We start from the raw sequence: 9,673 nt of genomic DNA, 5'->3' as shown, positions 1-9,673 counted from the left end.
CGTCATCACCTACGAGATCACTACGTAAAGACCTGCCGAAACTGTCAGCAATGGAAGACACCACGAACTAGGCCAGCTGGACTTCTGCAGCCCATCTAGCCACCTCGTGGGCATTTTAAGCAAATCGGCATGAATCTACCGGGGTCGTTCTCAACATCACCTTCCATAAGCAAATGGATTGCCGTAGCTCCTAACAGCCTCGAGCATCCGCTACGCCCAGACAAGGGCACTGTTCTAATACAGAAATGTCGAGGTGGCATAGTTGTTCGTCGAAAAAATTGTCTTGCATCAGAGTCACACAGAGGTCCTAATAGCCGACAGAGGTACGGTATTTACTGCTGACCTAACTCGAGCAATTTTCGTACACAGCCAGACAAGCCACAGCCGGACGACAGCGTACCACCCACAGACCAATGACCCACTGACAAGACCATCACCGACACGCTGGCTGATTACGTCGACGTCAAACACAAAACGTAGGGTGCAATTCTTCCGTACGTGACCTTCGCGTACAACATTGCCGTGCAAGAAACGATCCAAATGATGCCATACAAGTTGGTGTATGGAAGGAGCCGGGCCACGACGCTCGACGCCATGCTGCCAAACGTTGCTTACGAAGAAAACCTCAATGTTACCGCCTGCCTTCTGTGCGCTGAAATAACCTCGTTTACTCACCCGCATGCGCATCAAAATTGAGCGAACGAGCGACCACGGCCGTTACAATCTTCGACGAAGCTTCGTGAAATACCCTTCCAGCGACCGAGTCTGAGTATGGACACCGATAACACCTCAGTGAAAAACTTCTGCAATGGCACTTCGCACCATACAGAGTCGTTCGACATATCGGCCCACTTGAGAATGAGTTTGTCCCCGATCGCATCAAGAACTCCCAACAGCAGCGTGTGCGACCTGAAGTGTTTCGCGTCATGTGCCTCAAGAAATTTCGTGCGCTTTAACGAACCTAATGACTGTATTCTTTGTTTTTTGTCTATTATTGGGCTTAATTCCTTGCACTTCCTTCCTTCATTGTTGTTATTTTTATTTTTCATGCAAATTTTACTGGATTTTGTTTCAAAGAACGGAAACGTTGCCGCTGTGTCATTTTTCTCTGTAACACATGGTTTTTCAGAGGGCGGAGCATTGCAATGAGCATTTCTTATTTTCACTTTTGTTTTATTCAATGTTCGTCCACAAAGCATGTCAGAAATGCAAAGTGCGAACTGCGCCTCATTTCTAGAGAAGATCTCCATTATTGTAAATCATTTTGTTAGGCTTGAGCGCGAGACACGAACAGTCTAGATTATTCAAGAGCTTGCACGACAACCATTAATAAGGCTGGAATATACGACGGCAAATGAATAAAGACCGATGCGCTTCAGCGCTAGTCAGTTGAGCGACGACTGATGCACACTTTGCCGCTATTCATGCCAGTGTGTATCGCTGTAATCTGACTTTTCGTTGACCAGCCACTTGCTCGTACAAATAAACAGTTTGATCTTCAAACTGCACGCTGCTCCTTTCTTTGGTGTAACGGCCCCATGGCAATATATACAATGTTGTTTTATTGGTCGTATATCGTACTTTTGTTCGCACTTTGTTTTCGCTTCATTAGGACTGCCTTATTATCAGTTGAATGAGGAGCCAAGGAATCTTAGAGAATCACAAAAAAAAGTCATACCTTTGCCGCTAAGGCGAAGCAATGAACGCGATAGCAACAACTTGAAAGGTCACGCGCAAAATTGAAAGCAGATCTAAACGTACCCCGCGTCTCTCGCGCACTAATTACGCACGAAACTTACTCACAGGTACGAATGCACGCGAATAAGCGTCTCATTTGTTACTTCGCTGAGTCTGAAAAGGGCGCGCTTTTCGTCAACGGAGACTGCAATGATTGCAGTGAATTTTGTGCGCCCGGTAACTGCAGCGGAATCGTTCCACGTAAAGCCAGAGGCCAGCCAAGGTGTTCGATCTTCGCCTCCTTGCCGCGGCGAGATAAGGGCATGCTTGGGAGCGCCGCTTCCCTTCTCTAAGCCGGGCAAAGTACACGTAAGAGATTAGAGCGGGCACCGCTGCGCGATGTAGTGACGTGCGCTCATCACGCCATCTTTCCGGTAATGTCGAATACTCAGCAGCGGTAAGTGGTAGATATGAATAGCTTGCCGTTTTCACGGTGAAGAACGTTCTCCGGGTTGGCTCAGTGGTTAACGCCTCGCTTTTACGACGCAGACGTTCACGCTCGATTCCGCGCGCTGGAGTGCTTTTTTTCTATTTTTTCTTTGGTTTGTTAATATATATATATATATATATATATATATATATATATATATATATATATATATATATATATATATAGATGAAATAGATGATCAGAGTTTCTTCCGGCTACCGTAATAAAAGTTATAAACTTCGAGAATAGTGCAGTATAGGAAACAAAACAATAAAATATTTATTTAATCCTAACAGTTTCGGCTGGTGGACCAGCCTTCTTCGGAGGATGTAAGTGAAATGATACAAGTTCCCGTAGCAGAGGGTCACCCTCACAGTTTAAAGACCCTCCAAAAAAAGAGAGAGAAAAAGACAAGCGGGCGAACGAGGTAGCAACAGACAACAAGAAGCAGAAGAAGGAGAGGAACTAGAAACGAGCGACGGAGAGCCGCCGGAAACGAGCGGGTAATTCTGGCATTGTTACTTGGTATAGGTAAGACGCGCTGCCAGCGGAGGCGACCAAGAAAAACGGAAAAATGTGAAACATGTTGCCGCTTACTCGCATCCCACACATGGATCGAGTTAAAGTTCACGTGGTTCGGCGGCTGGCCCGTGGCATCGGGCCACACACACACACACACACACACAAGAAGCATACGACCCGCTCCAGCTTTCGGAATATAATGGCCACGTTGGAAAGCTAATGTGTCCTCTCCCCCTCCCTCCACCTGCCCTCTCTTGCAGAAAAATGTACAACCAGTCATACTGAAAATAAATAAATGGGTATTCTTGTAAAGGATGAAAATATATAAAAATAATAAAAATAAATAATACTAAAAAAGTACTCAGAAAGGAAAATAAAGTCTAATAATACTAACACAATCCGTTTGGTTCACGTAGCATCGAATTCGTTTAGTTTCGCTATATTGACCAACTTGCGTGTGCGACTTCCCGTATGTATAAATAAATTAATTGAGTAATTCAATTTCTGTGTTTCACGAAACGTCGCGGAGACACGTCAGTCGCCCAGGGCTCTCGTTGATTCCGTGGGTAAGTGATCTGAATTTCTTTATAAAGTATGACTCCCGCTGTTCGCGCTCCCGTGTGTTCTGGAAGCCGGATTGTAGGAGTATGACACTTACGCGTTCGAAAGAGTGACCAGGAAGATTGATATGTTTGGAGAACGGCAAATTGGGGAGGCCCTTTACGTGTGCCCTGTGGTTGTTGAAACGCAAACGGAACGCGGTTTCCGTGTGTCCAATATATTCCTGTTTGCACACCTCACAGCGAATTTTGTATACCACATTGGCTGAGTCACAGTTAAGGTCGTCTTTAATTTTGTACACATAGTCTGAACAGGAGGCTTCGGCCGTATCTGTGGTCACCATGTGTGTGCACACCCTGCAGCGAGGTTTCCCGCACGGTCTACAGCCCTGATGGTGGTCGGATTTGTGTGTTTTCGCCTTGACCAGTAAGTCTCTCAGGTTTTTATTTCTTCGGTAAACCACCTTGGGCGGAGTCTGAAAAATGGCAGAGAGGCGACTACTCCGTTTAAGTATGTTGAAGTGGCGGTTTAGTATAGAATTCACCCGAGGGGCGGCGGCGCAGTATGTGAGGATTAAATTTGCCCCTGAAGTTATATCATCTTTATTCCCACCTTTTTCTCCCATTGTTGATTCTCGGTCCAAAGAGCGAGCGCGCTCAATTGCATTGTCAATTATTTTTTCGGGGTACTTTTGACGCAAGAAGGCTGTTCTCAATTCCTGTGCGTGGGTGTCAAATTGCGTGATTTCAGAGCAAATTCTTCTGTATCTGTGGGCTTGAGAGTAAGGAACACCTGTTTTGCAGTGATGGGGGTGACTGCTATGGAAATGCAGATACTGTTGGCGGTCTGTTGGTTTTTTATACAGGGAAGTAGATATGGTGGTGCCACTGAGTGATACAGTGACATCCAGAAAGTGAACACTCCTCTGCGAATACGTGTGCGTGAATGTTATCGAAGGATGCACGGAGTTGAAACCGGAAATGAATTTGGAAAGGTTATGTTCACTATCGGCCCACATAACCTTTCCAAATTCATTTCCGGTTTCAACTCCGTGCATCCTTCGATAACATTCACGCACACGTATTCGCAGAGGAGTGTTCACTTTCTGGATGTCACTGTATCACTCAGTGGCACCACCATATCTACTTCCCTGTATAAAAAACCAACAGACCGCCAACAGTATCTGCATTTCCATAGCAGTCACCCCCATCACTGCAAAACAGGTGTTCCTTACTCTCAAGCCCACAGATACAGAAGAATTTGCTCTGAAATCACGCAATTTGACACCCACGCACAGGAATTGAGAACAGCCTTCTTGCGTCAAAAGTACCCCGAAAAAATAATTGACAATGCAATTGAGCGCGCTCGCTCTTTGGACCGAGAATCAACAATGGGAGAAAAAGGTGGGAATAAAGATGATATAACTTCAGGGGCAAATTTAATCCTCACATACTGCGCCGCCGCCCCTCGGGTGAATTCTATACTAAACCGCCACTTCAACATACTTAAACGGAGTAGTCGCCTCTCTGCCATTTTTCAGACTCCGCCCAAGGTGGTTTACCGAAGAAATAAAAACCTGAGAGACTTACTGGTCAAGGCGAAAACACACAAATCCGACCACCATCAGGGCTGTAGACCGTGCGGGAAACCTCGCTGCAGGGTGTGCACACACATGGTGACCACAGATACGGCCGAAGCCTCCTGTTCAGACTATGTGTACAAAATTAAAGACGACCTTAACTGTGACTCAGCCAATGTGGTATACAAAATTCGCTGTGAGGTGTGCAAACAGGAATATATTGGACACACGGAAACCGCGTTCCGTTTGCGTTTCAACAACCACAGGGCACACGTAAAGGGCCTCCCCAATTTGCCGTTCTCCAAACATATCAATCTTCCTGGTCACTCTTTCGAACGCGTAAGTGTCATACTCCTACAATCCGGCTTCCAGAACACACGGGAGCGCGAACAGCGGGAGTCATACTTTATAAAGAAATTCAGATCACTTACCCACGGAATCAACGAGAGCCCTGGGCGACTGACGTGTCTCCGCGACGTTTCGTGAAACACAGAAATTGAATTACTCAATTAATTTATTTATACATACGGGAAGTCGCACACGCAAGTTGGTCAATATAGCGAAACTAAACGAATTCGATGCTACGTGAACCAAACGGATTGTGTTAGTATTATTAGACTTTATTTTCCTTTCTGAGTACTTTTTTAGTATTATTTATTTTTATTATTTTTATATATTTTCATCCTTTACAAGAATACCCATTTATTTATTTTCAGTATGACTGGTTGTACATTTTTCTGCAAGAGAGGGCAGGTGGAGGGAGGGGGAGAGGACACATTAGCTTTCCAACGTGGCCATTATATTCCGAAAGCTGGAGCGGGTCGTATGCTTCTTGTGTGTGTGTGTGTGTGTGTGTGGCCCGATGCCACGGGCCAGCCGCCGAACCACGTGAACTTTAACTCGATCCATGTGTGGGATGCGAGTAAGCGGCAACATGTTTCACATTTTTCCGTTTTTCTTGGTCGCCTCCGCTGGCAGCGCGTCTTACCTATACCAAGTAACAATGCCAGAATTACCCGCTCGTTTCCGGCGGCTCTCCGTCGCTCGTTTCTAGTTCCTCTCCTTCTTCTGCTTCTTGTTGTCTGTTGCTACCTCGTTCGCCCGCTTGTCTTTTTCTCTCTCTTTTTTTGGAGGGTCTTTAAACTGTGAGGGTGACCCTCTGCTACGGGAACTTGTATCATTTCACTTACATCCTCCGAAGAAGGCTGGTCCACCAGCCGAAACTGTTAGGATTAAATAAATATTTTATTGTTTTGTTTCCTATACTGCACTATTCTCGAAGTTTATAACTATATATATATATATATATATATATATATATATATATATATATATATATATATATATATATATATATATATATATATATATATATATATATATATATAGATATATATATATATATTGCTGCGACAGATTCGCCACATTCAAGTAGCCCGCCACAATCATCGTCACCAGCACCAGCAAGACCCGGCTCGGCTGGCATGCGCCACGCGTTCGGATGTTCAACAACGAGGAAGAGGAAGTTAGTCAGATCTGTGCCACTCGGCTACTCGAACTTGACGACCATAGTTTTTAGAATCGTGGGCACAAGTTCGCCCTAATAAAGTCGCTTGTTTCAGTTTTCCGGGTGTGGACTTGGAGAGCGATGACCAGGCAGCCTTGAAGTTGTACGTGGGCTGGATGACCGGTAGCGCATAGGCGATGGTGACCGTGACCGGTGTTGGCGTAGAGTTGGCGAGTTCTGGCGCGTCGACAAGTACTCCTCAATCTCCGCTGGTCGTTCGCCGTTTCGGGGGCACGGTGCATATGACGGGAAGCCTCTTAATCCAGCCTGTCGGTAAGGACAGAATCTGTACAGATGACCCGCTTCCCCACAATGAAAACACAGAGGCCTGCGCTCGTGATCACGCCAGACGTCACTTTTCCTGGGCCTACGCTCCACATAGTGATGTGTGCTACGTGCTCCTGGGGGCAGATAGGTAGCTGTCGGTTCCCGTGGACGAGGTGCGCTGCGTGCCGCAGGTGCGAGAGGAGTCGTTGCCATCGCAACTGCTGCATTGCTGTGTACCGTGGGTTGTCTGACAACCTCAGAGTATGTTCGGATAGGTCGAACCGGCTGCAGCTCACGCTCTGGCTCTCGTATCACCTGCCTCAGTTCGTCACGAACAACGTCCGTAACAGATAGTGCAGTTGAAGTCTGGGGCATATGCAGTCTGCTCAGTTCTTCTCTAATAACTGATCTAATTAGCTCTCGCAGGGCTTCAACGTCGTTTCGCACGCCTCCGGGAAATACCTGTGCAGATGCGCAGTTAAGATTCCGGTTGTACTGCTGTCACAGAACGAGCGCTAAAAAGAGAACGCGCCGCCAAATCCTTGCGACAACGGGCGGTAGAAAAGCCGCGAGGTAAAAAGAAAAAAAAAAAGAAAGCAAACATCCAGGGCTCCCGGGCGCGCGCTCTCCCCGCAGAAGCACGGCTTCGCAGACGATCCTCCTCACCCCACATCTGCGGCCCAGCAAGACCGCGATTCTTCTCGAACAAACGGGGCGGGGTCAGACCGAGCTGAGTCATCCGACGCGGAGGGCAGACAAACCGTCTCGCCACTCCCCAGCCTTCGCTGCGTATCGCGCCGACGAAATGACGAGAAAGATCTGGAAAGTCGCGCGCAAGGTATTTAACCGAGCAGCCGAGACGAGAAATCAGGTGGTGACGGAAGTTAGCGCCGGAGCGCGTAGGGATTCCGCCGTGGAGTCGGCGAAGGTTCTGCCCGTAGTGACAGAACAGGAGGAGACGGAAGTGAGCGCCAGAGTGCGTAGAGAGTCCGCCGTGTAGTCGGCGAAGTTTGTGGTCCGTAGGGACGGCTCGAGCTACAGGCAAGAGCGTGGGTTTACCGCTATCGAGCGAAGACGCGGGCAACAGCTGCGTGTGTGAAGCCGACGGGTTCCGGCGAAGAAGTTGAAGTTTGAAGAGTGGCCAATTGAAGACGGGAGGTTTCCTGGAAGAGAAACTCCAGAGAGCTGCGGAACGACAACAACGCTGGACTTTGAGTGAGTGATTCTCGGAAGAGTATCATTCAGACTTTTGTTCCAAGGACTTTGGACTGAATAGGTTTTCTATCTCTTTAGTCCTTAAGTGTCTTGGTTGTTCAATGCATGTGACTGCATCGGAGTGCGTATTGTTGTCTGTGTCCGTTGTTTCAAGTGTGGTTGATTGTACTGTGTAGTACATTGTCTGTTTGGTGACGTATTGTATGTAACTATTGTGGAGTGTGCATACGTGTGTATTGTTTTTGATCTGCCGTTAATGAGAATATAATTTTGTTTGTTTATCATCTCTCGGCTCTGTCTTGTTCTTTGGGCCACAGCCGGCGTCCGCTGGCGCACCAATAAGGACCACTTCTAAATTGTCCACGCTTTCGTGGTGCGGTTCGGGGGGCCGATACTTCGGCTCTTGGAATTAGCCCGGCGATCGCCTCCCTAATAAACGAGACAGGTGTGACAATTAATCTGGCGTCCGCGACAGGACCTTTTGGTGCACAGTGTGTCCAAAGTAGTGAGAAAGAGCCTCGAGTTGTTGATAGTGCTATCGGAACGACTTGGTGTGTTGTTCAGTGTTCTCGTTAACGAGTGCAGGGGAGTGTTCCGATAGACTGATCTAGGCAGATACTTTTTGCACGCGGCAAGGTTTTATTTGCGAGACACGATGGATCTCGAAAAGTTAGTTGCTCTTGGTGAGAAGATGGGTCTTTCTGGTGCCGAACTACGGAAGTGGGTCACCCAGAGGGAAAAAGAAGAAAAAGCAGCCGAGCTGGAAAAAGAGAGGTTGGCGGTCGAAAGAGCCAAAGCGGAAAAAGAAGCTGAGTTGGAGAGAGAGAGGTTGGCAGCTGAGAGAGCGAAGGAAGAAAGAGAGCAGCAATTGAAGTTGGAGCTGGAGAGAGAGAAGCTGGCAGCCGAAAGGGCGAAAGAAGAAAGAGAAGCGGAGATGGCTGAAAGGGAACGGCAGCGGCAGCACGAGATGGAACTCGAGCGGCTCCGTTTGCAACAGCGAAGTGAAACTCCCGTCCAAGCTAGAGTTGAAAGCAGCGAACGGGAAGATCACGGCTTCCGCTTGAACCCAAGCAAGCTGCTCGTAGCGTTTGATGAAAGGAAGGACGACCTAGACGCGTACCTCCACAGATTTGAGACGATTGCGAGGAGCCAGAATTGGCCGGAACAGCAATGGGCAACTGCTTTAAGTACCTGCTTGAGTGGTGAAGCGCTCAGTGTGTACGGTAGGCTGACGCCGACCGATGCAGCCAACTACGCAAAGGTGAAGGCTGCTTTGTTGAAGCGATTTAGATTCACTGTGGAAGGATTCCGGGACAGATTTCGGACAGGAAAGCCAGCTGATGGTGAGACGGCTACGCAGTATGCCGCCCGACTTTGCCATTATTTCGACAGATGGATTGAACTTTCAGGGACAGCACAGGAGTACGATGAGCTTAGAGAGCTGCTAATTAAAGAACAATTTCTTATTAGTTGCCACCCAAGCCTGTCGCTGTATTTGAAAGAGAGGAAGGCGGAGTCATTTGAAGGAATGCTTGAATTGGCTGATCAATTCTTGGAAGCGCAAGGTGGAACTAATTTGGCCAAGGTCAAGAAGGAGTGTCCCGATGATTCGAAGAAATTGGTTCCCGAAGAAAGGAAGCGTGCACCAGAGAGCATGCAGCGATGTTTTCTGTGCAACCGAGTAGGTCATCGCGCGAAAAATTGTCGAACGATCTTTACGAGCCCTACGGTTGTAAAATGTTTTAAGTGTGGTCAGACGGGGCACAAAGCAGACGCATGTGGAAACGGAGTGAGT

The sequence above is a fragment of the Rhipicephalus microplus genome, chromosome 8 (assembly GCF_043290135.1).
Source record: "Rhipicephalus microplus isolate Deutch F79 chromosome 8, USDA_Rmic, whole genome shotgun sequence".
Classification (NCBI taxonomy): domain Eukaryota; kingdom Metazoa; phylum Arthropoda; class Arachnida; order Ixodida; family Ixodidae; genus Rhipicephalus; species Rhipicephalus microplus.
This window is presented reverse-complemented; position numbering follows the sequence as displayed.